This window comes from Triturus cristatus, chromosome 3_1 (assembly GCF_964204655.1).
Source record: "Triturus cristatus chromosome 3_1, aTriCri1.1, whole genome shotgun sequence".
NCBI classification, from domain to species: domain Eukaryota; kingdom Metazoa; phylum Chordata; class Amphibia; order Caudata; family Salamandridae; genus Triturus; species Triturus cristatus.
Window position 1 is genome coordinate 267,122,465 of NC_140583.1, and position 19,026 is coordinate 267,141,490.

The 19,026-nt window shown below is 44.1% G+C and overlaps 1 protein-coding gene across 8 annotated transcripts in view; it reads left to right on the forward strand.

Annotated features, from left to right (window-relative positions):
- Window positions 1-19,026, forward strand: part of LINGO1 (leucine rich repeat and Ig domain containing 1) — a 3,568,664-nt gene that overhangs the window by 486,829 nt on the left and 3,062,809 nt on the right. For all 8 annotated transcript variants that reach the window (XR_014978787.1, XM_085643857.1, XM_085643861.1 and 5 more), the window contains one exon: window positions 11,865-12,055. The gene's annotated coding sequence lies outside the window, so the exon portion shown is untranslated. The remainder of the gene's footprint in view (window positions 1-11,864; window positions 12,056-19,026) is intronic.

The following is a 19,026-nucleotide window of genomic DNA, read 5'->3' on the forward strand; positions in this document are numbered from 1 at the left end:
TTTCACAGCAGCTGCCTAGGCTGTGCTTCTTTCTGCGCGTGGATAGTGTGCACTGCAGCTGCTTGTGATGCACTTTTCTGTGTGTGAGTGATGCATGCACGGCGCCCATCTCTGCTGTGCATCAGTACAGCTTTCAGTTCAGATCTGCATGCTATTCCTGCCCTGTGTGAATGAACCTTGCGAAGGTGATCACCTGTTTGTGGGAGGGAATCTTGCCCTGTTGCAGCCTGAGCTCTGGGTCTTTCTTGAGAGTGAAACTTGCTATGTTGTTACTTTGCTATTGCACCCCATTGAAGGGAATCCTATGCCCTGATAGGGCCGAGTTCATTCCTACCAATTTACTGTGGAACTCTTGGCTGATGGACTTTTGTTACCTGCTTAGAAGTGTAGAGGGGAGAAATAACACATTTAAACAGACTACAATTTATAAGAACCATCAATCTGAAGAATCACAGACTCCGAATTCCAAGTTAGTGGGTTTATTACAAAACCAAAAACAACTGGACGTACAAGCGCCTCATTAGGAGTTTGTAGAAATACAGGGGAACTAATACAAATCCAAACCTACGGGCTAATTTTATGCAATGGATCATAAACAGAATAACAATTTCCAGAAGCAGAACACAGGCGATGAGTGCCCTCACGTCAAGATCCGTTTTCATCTGTGGTGAATGGATAAAGAGCATTAGTCTCTCCCTACACTACCACTACTGTGACATCCCTACTTACCATTCCCCAGGAAAGATCAGGAAAAGGTGTCAGCGCGTGAAGACTTCCTAAGAAGTGCACTCACGTTGTGTGGGTCACCTCATCTCCTGACTCCACCCCGGGGCACTGTCACAAAACACAAAAACGCAAAACACTCCCACAGATCACCTCATCTCGCTGAACACTTCTCATGGGTGATTTTCCATTTTGTGGCGTGATGACCTTGATTCCCAGGCCTCCCTCAATGAGAAAAAGCACCGTCTCCCAATTATCAGCTCTCTTTACACATTTTTATCGCATCCTCCCAAGCCTAACAAAAGACGTTATCCTAACTAACAAAGACTACTTTCTCCACCTGCAACAGAAACATAACAACAGAACAAATTTCAACATGCACATGAATTTCACTATCAAGCCTTTTTCGACAACCACCAGGGAAAATACATTTCAGGCCTATAAGAGTGAAACACATAGGCCTTTCAAATACACACATAGGTGAAAATTTCATTTAAGCCTTTCTACATCATTGCATTACTAAAGCACATCAAATTCATATTTCATTGCAAGCAACTTATGAAGTCCTAAACGTTAAACATAATTAAAGACATCTAAGTGCAACTTTAATATGGTGCACGTTTAAATCAAATGCATTACATCACATGTAAGCAACTACATTAAGCAAATGACATAAAATACTATAAATTACGATATTAGAACACAAATGCCACGTTGTTTCCTTGCATCGTGCCATACTTTTTCCATCATTACACTTTCACATGTTATTGCTAAATACAACCTAATAACCAATTGTTATCACGACAAATGAATATATATGTGGATGTGGATTATCCATGATTATAATGCACCCCTACCATGAAAGAGCACCATCACGCTCCATCAGCCCCTTCAACTTTGGTCTCAGCACTCAAAAAAGAAAGTAGAGAAGAGAACCAAAAATGGAACAAAGGGCGAAGAAGTGCTAGATGAGAAAGAAAAGGAAAGAAGAGGGAAAAGGTCAAAGAATCGAAAAAGGGGTACAAGCGAGAGTGCAAGAGAGAACAGTAGGCAAACGTAGACAGGGAGAGAGATGGAGTTATTTTTATAAGACCAGATGGACAGGGTACAATAGTATGAGTGGAGAGAGGAGATGGGATAGAGAGATGACCGAGTGGGCAGTCACGGCCGGCATGCCTCACGGGTGGGGGGATTGGGCGTGGAGATGGGGGGTCGCAGGCGAGGTCATGGGGTTAGAGGTGGTTAATAAAAAAAATTATGATAATAATTTAAACTTACCTTGAGGCCGGGTACCATGTCTTCTCGGCTCCTGCTCTCCTAACTCTGACAGGAACAGGAAGCAGGCAGTCAGGCTTCCTCCCCTAAGCCAATCACAATGCTGCAAGCAGTTTTGTGATTGGTCAAGACGGCGCCCAGCCAGGGGCTTATGGGGTGGGCATGTTCTGCAGTCTGCATGGAGAGTGGCAGAGTGTGCATGACTGGTTTGGGCGGCCCGAGAGGGCCAACCAAACAGCCTTTGCGCACTAAGGAGTGGGCTCCCACTCCTTCCCTGCTCGGAGAGCAGAGCAGCCTCGACCACCTGCCCACCGCCAACTCAAACATAAAATGGTAATAACTAAAAGTTATTACCATTTTATGTTTCTGTTTCTCGTACTGCGAGAAAGCAGTGGGGCGACGCTCCTCCACCATAGCAGAGGAGCTACCCCTGAGAGTGGAGTGGGATAGCTACCCCTGAGAGTGGAGTGGGATAGCTACCCCTGAGAGTGGAGTGGGATAGTTGTAAGACATGGAAAAAGGAAGATGATTGAGACATGATCAGGCACTGAGCGTTGCTGAAAGAAGACTGGGAAATATAAAGTATAAAATTATTAGATGGCAGCCTGATGGGGAGGATTTGAACATGCATTCATACAAAGCGGTAAAGGTGCGGAAAACCAAAGTGTAATAAGTCAGGAAATGAGAGATGCAAACGTGGATGACGGTAGGAATGTAGAAGTGAGAAGATTAAACGGTCAGAGATGGAGGTAAAAGTGATGTTGAATGCTCACTATGAGAGAGAGAGAGCTGGAAGTAACTGGAAAGCTAAAGACACTATTGCAGGTTAAAATTAGAGATGAAGATGAAAACGAGTGGATGATATACAGGTTAGAGGACCAGAGATGTGAAAGTAAGAGACAAGTGAGAGAATGGAGGTGATGTGGAGACAAACCAGAAGAGAGAGCGGTGAGCTGGGAAAGATAGAGCTGGAGTTGAGAGAATGAGAGCAATAGAATTGGATACAAGTCAAACCGAAATACAGATAATTAACTAATCCAAGAGGGGAAGGTGCGCCCAAGAGAGTGGAGTATGAGGTATTGTAATACAGGTGCAAGAATAAGAGATAATATGGGAGCTGGGAGAGGCAGGAGCGCAGGTCAGGGAAATATAGTGATGAGAAGGATAGTAAAGTATTAAGTGAAGGAGCGAAGAAGACTAAATGAGAAAAAACAGTTAAGGCAAAAGAGAACTTAAACAGAGACGTTGAGTGAAGCAGAGGTGGTGATAGAATCAGAGATTGTGCGATATGATAGAGGGAGATAATGTTGTTTATTAACAAATGGGAGAGAGATTTTTTTTCTTATTTGTTTGAGATTTTATATAGCAGGGACCACATTATTGTTGACATCTGAGTGTTTTACTGGGATGAAATGTAATAAAAGCCATTTATTAAACGCGGGGCCGGCTTTAGTGCTGGTGGCGCCCGGTGTGATAATGTTTGTTGGCATCCACCCATGACCACCTCCGCCATGAATTTCCTCACTAACACCTTTTAACAGGGCCTTAACAGTGTCCCTTAAGTCTCCAGAACCACTATGTTTCAAATGCATTTAATTAGTTTTATAGCGCAACTTATACCAGTTTAGACTGTCAGGGCACTTTATATCACACACACATTACACAGAGACAATCAATCATACATCCATAAATTAGTGTATAGGAAATGTTACATAAGACAGAAGACTACAAGGGGAAGTTGCATGTCATCCATACTGGTAGGTAGTATAGTTTGAGTGCTTTGTTTAGGGAAGCCCAAACTCAGAATTTAAAAAGTAGCACCATGTATGGGGGTTCTCTACAATAATAAAAATTGGTTTCTACCCAAATGAAGCCTTTTTGCAACATTAGGATAATGAAAGACTAGGAAAAAGGTCATCTAATCTATACCTTGCAGTTGGCATTCAGCTCTTTGATCACAGTTCATAGCTCCCTGTTCTGTATTAGGATGTTAATTTATAAACTGCAAATGACAAAAGGAGCTCTCTGACAAAAGCAGTGATCCACTGACCTATATGCAGGTGGCGATCTGCATGGTACACATTCTTTGCTGCAGGCATATAAACCCAATGCGCTACCTTATGATTAGAAAGAACTACCACTAGACAAAACTCGATCTCTTCTCAGGAAGAACATTAATGACCGAAGTTATCTTGACATTTTTATTGATGCCTGAAAATTGCTGGAGGCAAGGAATGGGTCAGCAGGTGCTTTTAAAACCATTATATATTGTATTACTACTATGACCAGTACCGCCCTGCATACACGTATAGAACATATACATAACAGCTTCATTTGAAAATCTGACTACTTCAAAGTGTTTCTTAACATCACAATATCGTGAGAGGAGTGTGGAATATCCTTAGCCTTTGATGTTGTCATTCTGGTTAAACAAGTTACAGTGAGCGAGATCAAGAGACTCCTTCCTTACCAAGTTAAGTGGACTCTTGAACAGGAACTCGTCTATTCCTTCCTGTAAGGAAGATAAGAGGTAGACTCACAGTTGGAAGGAAGGAATAAGAGAGATAGAATCAGACTATCAAAAGGTGTATTAATACATTTGAAGTCCATTTTTGGCACCACAAAGGAAGTATCGTTGCTCACTACCATGTTTGGAGCACTTGTCACCCAGAGCTCTTGGGAGTTCCACCATGCTGAAAGTTTCAGTTTGGAGGATCATGTTTTCAGTGGTGCATTGGAGTCTGTGGTTTCTGATGGTGGTGACGTATACACAGAGGAGTATGTTGACTTCTAGCTAAGACTTCTGTCAGATGAAGAGCTTGATAAGTTGGAGAACATCTGAGAGGGAGTCCTTGAAGGAATGGTATGTTTGTTTTTTCTCACTTTGGTATAGGATGATGGAAGGAAAAGAGGATGGAGAGGTGGGCAAGTCCAGCTGTGGTAGGGGCTTCCATTTGTTTGAATATGAGGTTCCTATCATGAAGGTGATTTCTTTGGAGTTGGTAATTTCAGTGATCTGCTGCTTGATGTTCAAGGTTTTAAGAAGTGTGTATAAGAATTATTTCTGTACCTTGCTGCTTGAGTTTTTAGGGGTGATTGAAATCTCAGAGGATCGTGTGGTGGGTATGTTGAATGTAAGCAGGCGTAATGTCTGAGATTTTCTCAGTCTCTGCTGGGCAATCTGTAAATCAAGATGGAAATGGCAGTGTGGGACACAGAGATGGGATAATGGAAGTTGAGGAGCTGAAAGGGTTTGAGAGGCCACACAGGGTCCTGGGCCAGATGGACTTGTGAATAACAGCGAGTCCATTTCCTGTTTTCTGTGTTTGTGTGGTAGCCTGTGTGTGTGGTAGCTTGTGGAAATTAAGACAGCTAAGGTTTATGAGGATGTGAGTATAAGCTGTGTTTCTGTGAAGAAGAGGAAAAGTAATGTACCCAGGTTGTGTTATGTGGTGATGTGTGTGATGTCAGGGGCATAGCAGACTGGCTAAACATGCATTGATTAATATAATGAGAAGAGGTTGTTATACATGTTGGGTATATGTGTTGGCAAGTATCTTGTTGGTGGGCAGGGGAAGAGACGGATATATATATATAAATAGTGCGCGGTTTGCTAGGTGCCTTGTTAGTGTGCTTTACCTGGAGGGTACTGACCCAAGATTCTTACCCTAATTGAGCATAAACTGGAGGCCATCTTTGTCCTTATCCACGATTTACTTAGGTTGGCCAGGGAGCTGTTGTTTCTGAAGGTAGCAATGGGCTGACATTGGGCGATTGACTTTTGGAAGCTGGCTGTGATTACTTCTCGGGGGTGTTTGCACTTGACGGTCTCTTACGGATCCTTTTTCCACTGCATACGATGGTGAGAAATGGAGGAAACAAGCTAATTGACTAAGACCAACTGCTGTAGCTGCTGGGCAGCTGTGCACCTTAGCAGGTGCAGATTGGCCTTATCAGACTGGTAGTGTGTGGGAAGGCAGGCACGGAAGGGAGCTAGCTGATTGAGTGAATAAGGCTAGCAAATATATTGTATTAGCTTTGGTGTTCCTTTTGCATCCAGAAGCCCTGTGTCTCTGCCATGGCGCAATGATTTTCTGTGAATTTCCTAAGATCACACAAATAGATGTAAGTACTAGGCAACGTGGGAAATACCTCTTCCAAATGAGACAATATTTCTTTAGCAGTGGCACATGGGTGGTGCACGCTGGGTTTAGGTTAAATATTGTTCTAGAGAAAAGTAAAATGCAGGACTGGACACAAAAAGGAAGAGAACAGTTTTTGATTGAGGGGTGTAGTAGAGAAGGTGAGTGTTTAGTCTTTATTTCTTTTTAAATGGATTTCATTTCCATCGGCATATCCTTAATAAAGTAACCACATGAAGATCATTTTCTTAAGGGATGTTTAGTTTTTGTTAGGCCAGTAGCACACACAGCCCTTACTCTTCTGTAACTCAAATACTAGTATGTTGCGGTCAACACGACTGATTGGCACCTAAATTTGGGAATTACCCCAAGTTCTCTGCTTTCTATTTTGCGTAATTTATTTAGCACTCTAAGCCAGAAAGGGTATTGTTTTGACTTGTACTGGGTGCTTCCTTGTGTCTGGACAAAGCTATAGCTCTCTGAAGAGCTCTGAAAGCGAAGCACATATCAGGGGTTGTTTTTATGCATTCCAGGTTGGCTTGGATGGTAATTTACCAATCCAAATTTGTAATACTGGGCCTGGAGTGGTAAAAGGCTTTCGTTACTTTATAGCTCACCATGGATAGCAGTCTGCTGATCCTATGCTTAACGATTTTTGCTGTATTTATGGCAAAAGACTTTGTCCCTTTCTAGCTCAGCATGGATGGCACTGTGCTAATCCTAGGCTTAAAACCTTTGATAGAAAAACAGGCATTTGAAGTGAGCAGATTCAGAGTGTCCCTGGTGTTGCAGGGTGCTCTTTAAAGGAAGCGCTCTCCACGCAAATTTGGAAATTACCCAGAGTTCTCTGCTTCCTATTTTGCAAAAATTTATTTATTTATATATTTTCTAATCTAATTGTATTACAGCCCAGAGAAGTCTATTTTTATGGCCGAAACGCATTGGCGGCTTTGCTGTAAACGTGTGATGTTTTTAAAAGAGCGAGAACAAGAAAATGAAGAGAAGAACTGGGCACATTTTGGAATTTGGATGGGAACTCTTTATTTGCAGGATGTTACTGATTGTGGTGCACCTCCATTCTGTAAAAATTGATTGTCCTTGTCTCAAGGGTTACACCTTGGCTGCGGGTGTATATAGAGTGTGCACACAGACATGAATTGACTCTTCTGGTAAATATTTAGGAATACAGGACAGGTGCGCCAACCTAGGGTTTGCCGCCTTTCTTTTTGGTATATTAGCAAACATACCTGGATCTGTAACACAGATGTTACAGGTACGTTACCCGCACGCAGAGTAAAATTAGCAGCCTCCAATGGAGATCCTAAGGTGTGAGAATTCTCAGAAGAGAAAATCATGTTCTATTCACAGAGGAGGACTTTCTCGCCCAACATCCAAAAGCATTACTGGGCTACACATTTTATTTATTGTACCTTTTTCTATAGGATACTGATTATCATACACTGTCAAAATCAGTAGCCCTACAAGAGGCTAAAGGTATTTTTCTATTAATTTCCAAAATTCAGTTATTTTAAAAAGATGCTTCTTGAAGATAATTAACTTATTAAGCCCACATCATATGGGAACATATACTTTTGACGATGCATTCCAATATTTACAAACTCACCCCCACTGATAGGGGTCCCATACACAGTTTTCCCGAATGCATCCATGTATATATTTAAAAACATTGCATTTTGTAGTTGTAATTGTATTTATACAACACTTACTACCCTTGACAAGGCGTTGAAGCGCTTCACTGCACACACAGCCTAATCTACACCGTACTGTGCAAAAAACAAACTGCACTTATTCAGGCTAACTACATGCAAAATGTAGGTGCTGGGAGGGGCTAAGTTTTGTAATGGGCAGGTCCGGCTTTAGCGCTGTTGGTGCCCCCACCTAATGACCTCCTCCTCGGATTCCCTCATGACCACTAGCCAAAGGTACCCCTCATCTCTCAGTAGACACTCTCTCGCATAAATTTGTTTTAAAGCATTGGTAAAGGCTGACTTTACTAATAAGAATATATATCTTCTCAAACAAACCCTGTCCAGCAACATTAGGAAGAGGTGTGGCGCAGCGGCCAGGGTGACTGACTCCAGAACCTGGGGGCTCACGGTTCGATCCCCGGCGCCAGTGGCAGATTAGCCCAGCACCATGTGACTCTGGGCAATAGCTTGCTTAATCTTCCAGACGGCCCCCAGCGCCTAGAGACCCTTACGGGTGATTGTTCGCGCTTTGCAAATGTGGATTATTATTATTATTAGGAATAGATAATGAACGACTGGGGGGAAACAAAATAACGCCCTAACCTATTCGATGCAGGTTGCATGCAGCTCTTTGATTACAGTTCGTAACTGTCACTGTTGTATATTAGGGTTGTATTGTATCAACTGTAGTGACAAAAGGATCTCTGTGGCAAAAGCTGTAATCCACTCAGCTATCCACATAAACTACAGATCTGTGGTCTGCACAGTACGAGTTGTGAACTACTTTATTGCAAGTGAAAACTGCCACTAGACAAAACTCTGAGCTCTCTCTCTAATAGGAACATTATCACAAGAGTGATCTTGACATTTTCATTACTGCCTGAAAATTGGACACCTAAGTAACTGCATCAGGATCTTATACATCTTAATTTATTGCTAAACGTAGCGTCCCCCCTGGGGTCAGCGCCCCCTGCCCAGATCAGCACCCAGTGCGGCTGCACCAGTCGCACAGCTCTAAAGCCGGCCATGGTAGCGGGCACAGACTCAGCCACCTCCCACAATCACCTAGAGCTGCCCTAAATGTTGTGCTCACCCTCGCCATTTCTGTCCCTGGGCGAGTCTGAACATGATGCTGATCTCGGTGTAGACTAGAAAGGCGTAATGCAGACAAACCTGTCCCCATGACTACACTGTGTGCCTCCGTACACAAACGTCTAGGCACTGCAGGAGGGCGTATGAATGTGTGGCGGCCACCATTGACAAAGGGTGGTAGGGCGGGTGGAGGGAGCATGGGGAAGGAGCGTCTGGGGGAGGAGGGGTGTTAATAATAATAATTTAAAAACGTACCTGACTCCGCCGGCCGCCTCCTGCGTCTCGACGCTCCTGCTGGCCTCTTCCTGGTCCCAGCAGCCCCTGAGGCAGACTCCCATTCATTCCCCATTTGTCTGAGCGGGCAGGAAAGAGAGCCTGTTGGGTTTCTCCAGCCCAGGTGCTGAATGCATCTGGGTTGGACAAACCTAAGTGCGCATGTGTGTTTTGGTCGACCAAAGATGACAGGCCAAACACATATGCACAATTAGAAAGTGCACAAGCACTCCTCCTCCCCCCTCCCATGCCATGCCCCTCCATGCACAAGCTGGCTGAGAGCCGGCAAACGAAAAAGAAAACAACGCTAGAGCATAGTCTTATTTTCCGTTTGCTGGCTCTGCAGTGGGGCGATGCTCCTCAGCCATTGTGGAGGAGCCGCCACTGGTGAGACAAATGCACGCCACAGCATCAGGCCTCTTGCTAGTGGGGGAGTGCAGGGCCTGTGCCGCACTCCAGGCCCTCCCCCTTCACAAAGGCCCCTTTTCTGAGGTAGAACCATCATGGAAGAAACCTGTAATCGCAAATCTACGATGAACACATTGCCTATCACAGATTTATGACCACACTTATGTCAAAGAAGCCAGGGATCTCGGTGATATAGATGGGCCATTTCATAGAGGGGGTGAATTGAAAAAGATCACTCAACTCCGGCAAGATGGGTTAGTGAGTTAAACGCTCGTCGCTGATATCGTAAACTGGAGGTTGCCATTTCAAATGCCACAAGGGAAACCCAGCCTTCCCATCCATGCATGGCCAGAAATGTTTGTACCATTTATTTGGGTGATAGTAACACTGGCCAACTACAGCAGTTAAAAACCTCAGAGTGCAGCATAAAGCAATACATAAAACAATTAGTTGGATATATTTTACAGTTATTATCATTATTATAGGAATGTTACATTCATGCTCACGTTTTATTTTAGTTGCAGATCTTTCGTGCTATAGTTGCCAGGAAAGTAAAGATGTTTTGCAAAGCTGGCACACAATACTTTGCAAAATCTTTATGGAAGCGACCTTTCTTTTTTAACGTCGTTCTTGGGTTTTGTTTTTACTCTGCAACGTTTGTGAATATTTTACAGTTTGGCACTTTTTCAGTTGAATGATTTGCATGCTCCTAATTAGTGTGCCTCAAGGAAATGAAGTAAGTGCTTTGGCCACATTCCTATAGAATATTTCCCATCTGTACACCGCCTGCTACATGTCTCTAAGCGCATTTTTTTGTACACTGTCCAAAGCATTGGGCTGCCGAAACGACCCCTCTAGGTGATTATAATTTTTTGGGAGGAGGGTGGGGGGGGCGGGAGGGGGTCACCATTCATTATTTCTTCCTTTTAAATACAGTTCCGATCCATAGTGCCCAAGCGTAGGTGGACCAACCACATTTGTAGGGTCTGTGGGAAGATGTGACAGTAAAAATATTGGCTGCTGAGAAGCAGGTCTGCTTAAGAAGAAACCAAAATCTTGGAGAAGTCAAAATGTTAAGGGAAATGGAAGGAATATTGGGGTTAGCTGGGCAATGCATGCTATTTTGGATAATATAGCCTTTGTCTTTTTTTCTGGTTAATTTCTGTTCTTCCAGCACAATTATTTTTGTTTATATTTGCGTTCCATTTGGCATGTTGGAGATGGCGAAAGGGGATATGTGGGCTATTCTTCTGAGCCTTCAATGATTTTGGTGTGCCTGCGGCTCTGGGTGTACAAACAGACAACCACACACAACTCTATCACCACCTTCATCTTTTTCCCTATCCCACACCACCTTTTATAATTGCTATTTGGCTTGTCTGGTTTATTTTTCGATGTTGTGTTTTGATAATGTGAGTATAAGGTCTGTTCATACAGGCTAAGTGTGATTTTATTCAATGCTTTTCAAATCTTTTAACTTAAATTGTACTGCAGGAATCTTCAGCTTTCTCTTACTGAAAAATGAAGCAACTAAAATGTTGACATATTTGTATTTTATTATTAACTTTAAAATCTCAAATCGATTTACTAAATACGTGACTTATTGGCATGATTCCATACGGGCTGGTAAATTGCAAGTCAAACTGTCGCTTTATAGTCTTTTCACATCAAACTATTTGAATATCAGAAGAGGTCCTGTAAACACTATGTATATTATCCAATGTATTTGCAGCTTCTGCACTCCATGGCTAACACCTCCCCAGGGAGAGTCTTTACAATCTCAGCATGGCCCTACGTGTGTGGTGCTCTCATTGAAAAGTTTTGCACCTGGGTAAATATGTGGCAGACTTATGTTGCTCCTTTTCCTGTCTATGGATTAAGGATTGAAGCACACTGATTTTGTCTCAACCCTAATTCCAATTTTTGTTTCTGCCGTCCTGAGTACAATGGATTTACTCTGTTGTGTACTATGGACTCTGGAAAACCGGTGTTCAATGACTTTAGTTTTTGCTCTAGTGCGAGGGAGATTTCTAGGATGGTACTTCTGCGAGGGCCGGCAACCATGTCAATCTACCACAGCCTTGCTGGCATTTCTGAGGCATCGACTGGTGTGGAAATCTCCTGACTTTAATAGCCCAGTCTGGTTTTCCGGTCCGCGGAGTTCTAGAGATCTGACATAGCTCCACTCTCGCTTACACCTTCTGAGGAGGCTTTAACATCCTTCTCTCTCTTCTTTTCGCAGGACCAATCACAGGGGGTGAAACATGATCTGGGTGCTGGCCTCTGAAACCTTCTGTAGTGTTGGATCTCCTTATCCTGCTGCTCTACAGTGAGAGCAAATCCAAATTCGCCAAAGCCTGCCCACTCGCATTGCTTGGAAACTAGAGACACTCCGAGATCTCCAATCCAGACTGCTCGTCACCTTCAAGCCAGGTAGGCCCGCACACTCATGTAGTCCTGCCTGCTTAATGGACCAATGTCATTTATAAAACATTCAGCCAGACTTGGCAATACTTACATACTTAGAAATCCAGTGTTCAAAGTTTTTCTACGGAGGACACCACTGGTGCTGCAGAATGCCGGGATTGCCAAAATTTGAATTCACCTCATTTCAACTTCTTCTACTACCCTGCACCTCCTATCCCTTCATTGCACTTCAGGTTCTTTTTCATTCCTTGTTTAGCTATTTTCTTATCTCTCTGTCTTTTTAATTGTTCTGCTTTTCTCTCTCTTGTTCTGGTTCCATACCATATGATGAAAAAAAAATTCCGGTGCCAATAGTCACCACCTGCAAGCAAAAACTGAATACTTCTTATAAAAGGGATATTAAAAGTACAAATCCTGGAATTCAGTGAGTTGCTGGCTAAAAACCAAGAAATTACCCCAGTCATCATACAGGACATGGTACACTTGACTGACTTAAGGCCTTTTCTTTGTCTTGTTTGCAGGCCCGGTTCTAGAGGGGGGGGCGGGTGGGCCAGGCCCACCCAAACATGAACCTGGCCCACCCAAACGTAAACCTTGGCCCTTGCAGTGAGGGTACAAAGGCCAATACAGAATGGCATCTTTCATTTAAAACGTTCCTCCTAACGTTGTTTTCCTTCATGTTCTGGGAGTTGAGTGATTGGGCCTGGGCTCTTTCTCACAGCCATCCCCAATCACCCAACTCCTTTTAGAAAGGTGGGCTGTGTCGTGCAGGGAAAATAGGGGTGTGGCGAAGGGGAGAAATTCTTTATTTGGCACTGAGTAAGTTTTGCCTTCTGTCCAGCTGCATGGATATTTCCTTTTCTGTTCATCGCTGGATAAAATAAGTTTGTTTATTCCTATTCACCTTTCCTGCCCCCTGCTGCTGCTTATCACATCAGGCTGTGACACAAAGTTTGACTAACAGAGTAGGTAAGAGAATGTGTTACTATTTGTGTTTATTTTTTAAATCTGCACAGTCCCCTCAAGGCACATACTTTGTGTATGCTTCATTTACAGTGTTTTTTATCATTATCATGGCCTTGGATGCAGGACAACAATAAAAATGTCCAGATAACTGGTGATTAATGATCCTGCTGGAGAGCAATCCTTTGCCTGTTGGTAGTTTTGAAATTCAGATAAGCTGTATTTTATGTGGATAGCTTAGTGGGTTACTGCCTTTGTCACAGAGATTCTTGAGTAAAAAGAGTTTGGGCCGATATACATTTTTATTAGTAAAGCCAACCCCCAACCACTGTGGTATGCTTTAAAACCTGAGTTTGTGCTTCCCCAGCCCAAACCCTCTTAAAATATACTGCCCACCGGTGTGGATGGCATTTGATTCCTACACCTTGTAATCCTCATTGGCGTATGTGACATTCCCTGTAGACTGATTTACATACTTGTATGATTTATCATCTCTGTATAATGTGTGCGTGGTGTAAAGTACTGTGACACACTACACTGATATGAGCAGCGCTATACAACAAATGAAATGCATATGAGAGAGGGGCTTCGGAGAGATGAAGGGCACTGTTGGAGGCTGGCAGTGAGGGATCTGAGGAGGAGGTCATGGGGGCAGCTACGGAGAGATGAAGGGCACTCTTGGAGGGTGGTAGTAATGGTATCTGCGGAGAAAGAGGTCATTGGTGGGGCGCCAAAAATGACTTAAGCATTAGGGCTAAAACCGGCCCTGTCATGGCCTTTCTGGTTTTATTTAATTAGCAGTCAGGTCATTAGGGCAACTGTGGAACAAATTAAAGTGTGCAATAATTAGATTTACTGCTATAGTCAATGTTTTAAGTTTGAAGGTGATTTTACTAATTTTTTGGGGGGGAATAAGCCAAGCGGAGCTGGATGGTGGCTGATATGGGGCTGGGGCCCAAGTTCAGCTGTGAGATAAGGTGAGGAGAGGGATGGTAGAAAAGTAGATAATCAGGCCTGGAAGTACTTGTGTTGAATCCAGGCCTGCTGGAATTTGAGGGTTTGCACTTAGGTCCAGATATCGCTCTTACTTTCAAATAACTCTCCACATGCTCTGTATACACACAGAATCGATCCATTGTATCATGGTGACTGTTTGCAAGTAGATATGACGTAATATAGGGCTTGTAGGCTACCACAAGAAGCGACAAATTGGGCCCTTAGTGGCCCACCCAAATGCATCCTTGGCCCACCCAAAAACAAAATCTTGGAGCCGGGCCTGCTTGTTTGCCACTTACTCCAGTCTGGACTGGTGAACTCTCTCTGGGACACTGCATTAGCTGACTGATGAGCATGTTTGTGTGATGCAAGGTACTTATCTGTTGTTGAGGCACAATGTAATACACCTGTTAGTTTCAAGGGCTACTCAGTTTCGGCTAAGTATGTTATACCAAAACACACATTCACTTATTTGAGATGTGCAAACATGTTCTCGCCGATGGAATTTCAGATAATTAACAGTGCAATTTATGAAACTGTGAAATCTTAAAACATTGTACTCTTTTGCTACATAAAAACAGTTTTTTATGTTTATTTCGAGCCTACCAGATACCACAAGCTGTCTGATTGTGAAGGACCTAGTGTGAGCCTGCAGTGCGTTTACAGCCTATTGCTCACCATTGGCTGGCTTTATTGTCTCTCCCAATTGCTCGCTTCTTATTTGATGGCTAGCCTTCCTTTTCTTGTGTATTTCCCTCCCCAGGACCGCAGCCTTTTTTACAGTCCTTTTAGCTGGCTTACCTGTATCCTTCCACTTCTCACATTTAATTTTCTTTTTCCCTCAGCACTCCTTGACAGTGCATGTGTTTACTAGCTCTCCCTTAAACCATCAACCCCCCCGCTACTTTGCTCCCCACTCTTCCCAGCTTGCGTGTTCAACCATGGCAAAAGGGGTATTTTTTGATGAAGTGTGGATAAAAAGCAGACCTTAATGGTTGTTTTTGTTGTCTCTCCTCCCTTCCACATATTGAATGAAAGCACAAGCTTTGCCACACAAAGGGTTTTATGGCACAAGGTAAAGGGCCATCTGCTACACTCAGTTGGCATCTGAGGCAGAAGGTGTACTTAGCATGACGCAGTTCAGACATTTATAAAAATGGGAAACATTGAATTTAATGTTCGATTTAGAGATACAATGAGATATGAGTTTGCTTTTCCTCTAGTATTTAAATTATTTTTTTTGTCTTTTACTTTTGTTTAAACACACAAACCTTGGCAAATCCACTTACTCTGCTCTTACACACTAAAAGTGCAACCTATTGGCTTTGCCAGTGCTCATTAAATTAGGGTATTTACCAAGTGCTGAATACTTGTGAGGAGTTACCAGTAATTAATAACGGCTTGCACACTAAAATCAGCTGCTTTTGCATGGATGTCTGATCTCAGACCCAGTGTTTGGATACACTGATGTCACCATGCAGTGGTCGCCAACGTGTCCCACTGAAGCTTTTCTGTCCAACTTGGTGTCCTCGGTGGTGGCAATGAGGCAGATGCCAGAAACTTTGTGGGATCTGGAATTTGAGTGTTGAATTCAGTGAATGATAGGGCCAATGAGGATACCCTAAAGATTTTGAGGTAGAAATCTTGAGATCATGTTTGTTTTCAGGGACAAGGCAGTGCTGGCTGGCTCGGTGGTGTAGTAAGTTGCCTTGGACCCTATTGCAAGCAATGTAATTGGATCCCTAGCCGTCCAGGTTGGGAGTAAATTACAGTCATATTTTGGGTGCATTGGCCCTCCTCAGTCTCCTGCATCCCTGTAACATTGCATTTCTGCACTAATCATCATAGTTGCACATCTGGGATTGCTACCAAAGCCTAGTTATTTTTAAACTTATGGGTTTATGGTTTAGAGGCGCAATGAGATTTACAATGAGTGACGACATAGGAAGGAGTAATAAAAACGCATGCACACACACTCTCTCTCCCTCTCTCTCTCCCAAGTTCAAATATTTTGTATTTTTTGAAGAGATGCATGACTCTTGACTTGGCCAACTGTTAATGCTCCTTGTAATGTGCATTGCTGCCTGAAGTAAAGGACAATTTTTCTTCACGACCCTACTGCCTTCCCCATTGGTGAAATTTACTTATTTCTAAGAAGGCTGTATATTACCCATTGCACACCATATTCGATCATAGAAGACTTCCGTTGGGTCTGGTCTATCCAACCATCTCAGAGCTGGCGAGTCTCTACTGGGCTTTCATGTTGAGATCTCTTTGTCGATCTATTGTGAGCTGGTTAGGCTTCTGTCAATTGATGAACTTCTGGTCCACTTGGACCCTGTGGCATATCACATCTCTACGGGTGGAGCCCCTAAAACTCTCTCCTTGAAAAAGATCCTACGTTTGGGCTGAAATACGCGTGTCAGATTGTTTGTAAGGTGTCACAGGATTGACGAGAATTATAAAGAAAATCTGGAACTACAAGAGAACTGAATACAAACTTTATAAACTTTTGATACGTTTGTGTGTGCTCCCCATGTGGTTTACTGTTTGTATTGACTTCTCCTTACTGAGGTAAAGGTTGGTGGCTTTCAGCCTGGAGTGTCAAGGTGAATTATGTTTGGCTCCACTGGGAATGGATATAGACGTTTTCCCTTTCTTTACTCAAGGGTGTGCATGAAAGGATACCACTACTGCCCTATTTCTGTAAAAAGGAGTATTAGATGTGTCTATTGAAGGGAGGTGGTCGCAGTCTCCGTAAAGCATAAACCTGCATACAACGGGCTGCTTTCCTAATGTATGTGAGCCCTTAGGCAGATGGCATGTAAGAAACATCTGTTAGCTGATTGGCAGTGAGAGATAAAAAGTAGAACTCTAGCCGAACTGCATTAGATATCACGTGAACTGTCAAGATGTGTGTGAACTAAGAAAATACACCCTGTTGGCAATGTTAGCAGTGTTAGCTGGAGGGGGCATGCTGGCTGGCAGTGAAATATCAGTAGTGCCTGGCAGGGTAATTACAGTACGGCCTGCAAGGTAAATGGCATTGGGGACTGGAGAAGGAACAGCAGCCCTGGGATGGCAGGAGTTTGCCAGCACTGGGAAGGAAAGACGGTATGGCCTACCAGGAGATGTTAGCACTTGTGGCACAGGCTGGCGGGGCTGGCCGTCTGGGAGATTTTTTATTGGTTGGTATGGAGACAGCAGTGCATGCTGACAGGGAAATGGCAGAGCTTGCTGGCAGACCAATTTCTAGACTGGCTGGAAGGGAGATCCCAAATAGAAACGGATAGTGGTGCTGTCTGGCATAGAGATAGTCGTACTTGCTGGCAGGAAGGTGGCAGGGCTGTCTGGCCGGGCTGTCTAGCAGTTCTGCCTGGCAGGGAGGTGGCAGTTCTGCCTGGCAGGGAGGTGGCAGTGCTGCCTGGCAGGGAGGTGGCAGTGCTGCCTGGCAGGGAGGTGGCAGTGCTGTCTGGATGGGAGGTAGCAGTGCTGTGTGGCAGGGAGGTGGCAGTGCTGCCTGGCAGGGAGGTGGCAGTGCTGCCTGGCAGGGAGGTGGCTGCAATGTCTGGCAGGGAGGTGGCAGTGCTGTGTGGCAGGGAGTTGGTAGTGCTGTATGGTAGGGAGGTGCCAATGTTGTCTGTTGGGGAGATGGGAGCGATACTGGAAGAGATGTAGTTAGTTGAGCAGGAGCTGACAGCACTGGTGGGCAAGGAGATGACAGTTCTGCCTGCCAGGATGATGGAAGTGCCAGGCTTCAGGAGATTGACCATGCGGATAGCAGGAAGTCGACAATGCTGCCTGGCAGAGAGTTAGCCTTGTTGGCAGGCAGAGAGATGACAGTGGACACTGGTATGCACGACATTGTTGGCAGGTAAGAAAACTGTCGTTGTCGCTGGCAAGAAGGCAGTGCTGGTTAGCAGGAAGATGGCAAAGTCACCGGGTTGCGAGTTGATCCTGCAGGCTGTGATGAGGTGGCAGTGCTGGCCGGCTGGGGGATGGCCGTGCTGGCCAGCAGAGGGTTGCAGTTGCTGACTGGAAGGTACATGACATTGCTACCTCGCAGGGAGAATACAGTGATGTCTGGACAAATGTAACCGTGCTGGGTGGCACGAAGATATCCGCTTCGCCAGCAGAGATGTGACTGTGCAGGCTGGTAGAGAGATGGTTATTTTGTGTCTGGCATATGATATTTTACGTTGCCATCGAGAATACAAACTGTTATGGATGAGAAGGAGGATAGTAATGTTGATAGAAGGACATGCCGGTGCTGGAGGAAAGTAACGTCTTTCAGGTAAGCTGGCCACAGAGGTGGTATGGAGATGGTTATGGTGACTCACATGGTAGTGGCAGTGTTGAATCTCAGGGAGACACTTCCCTTGAGGAGTAGAAGCAGAGCAGTGCCAACTCTACCTCCACGATGACAGCTATGACTTGGCAGCAGCAGATGGCAGTGCTGACTGGCATGGAACTGTCTGTTATGGTTCACTGTCTGCCAGGAAGATGGCAATGCTGGCTAGTAGGGAAAACGCACTCCTAACCGGAAGGAAGACAGGGCAACATCAAATTACATGGTAAACGTTTCATCCAGGGAAGTTATTAGCAGCTCTGCATAATGTGGCACAAGGAAGCCATTTTAACGTAGCGCAATATTCCATCTTGTGGGCCGCACTAAATTGTGCTAGGTTTGTTGCAAGATCCAAATGCTATTTTAAAAAAAACTTTTTATTACACTACCTAGTCGAAAGAGGCTCATTACAACCTATCCAGAAAAGAATGCCACCACCTGGTCGATAAGAAGGGGCACGTTTTAAAACACGGCAACAACAGAGATGAGTTATAATAAATTTCAGGCTATTTATCATGACTGACCATCTTGACGCCTGATTACTGTTCATATCTATCACACATATTATAGGAAATAATAACCCAAATACTCTCCGAGGAAGAGGAGTGATGGCAAAAGGGGTCTATCATACTCCTTACTGCATATAGATGAAGAATGGAATATTTCGCCT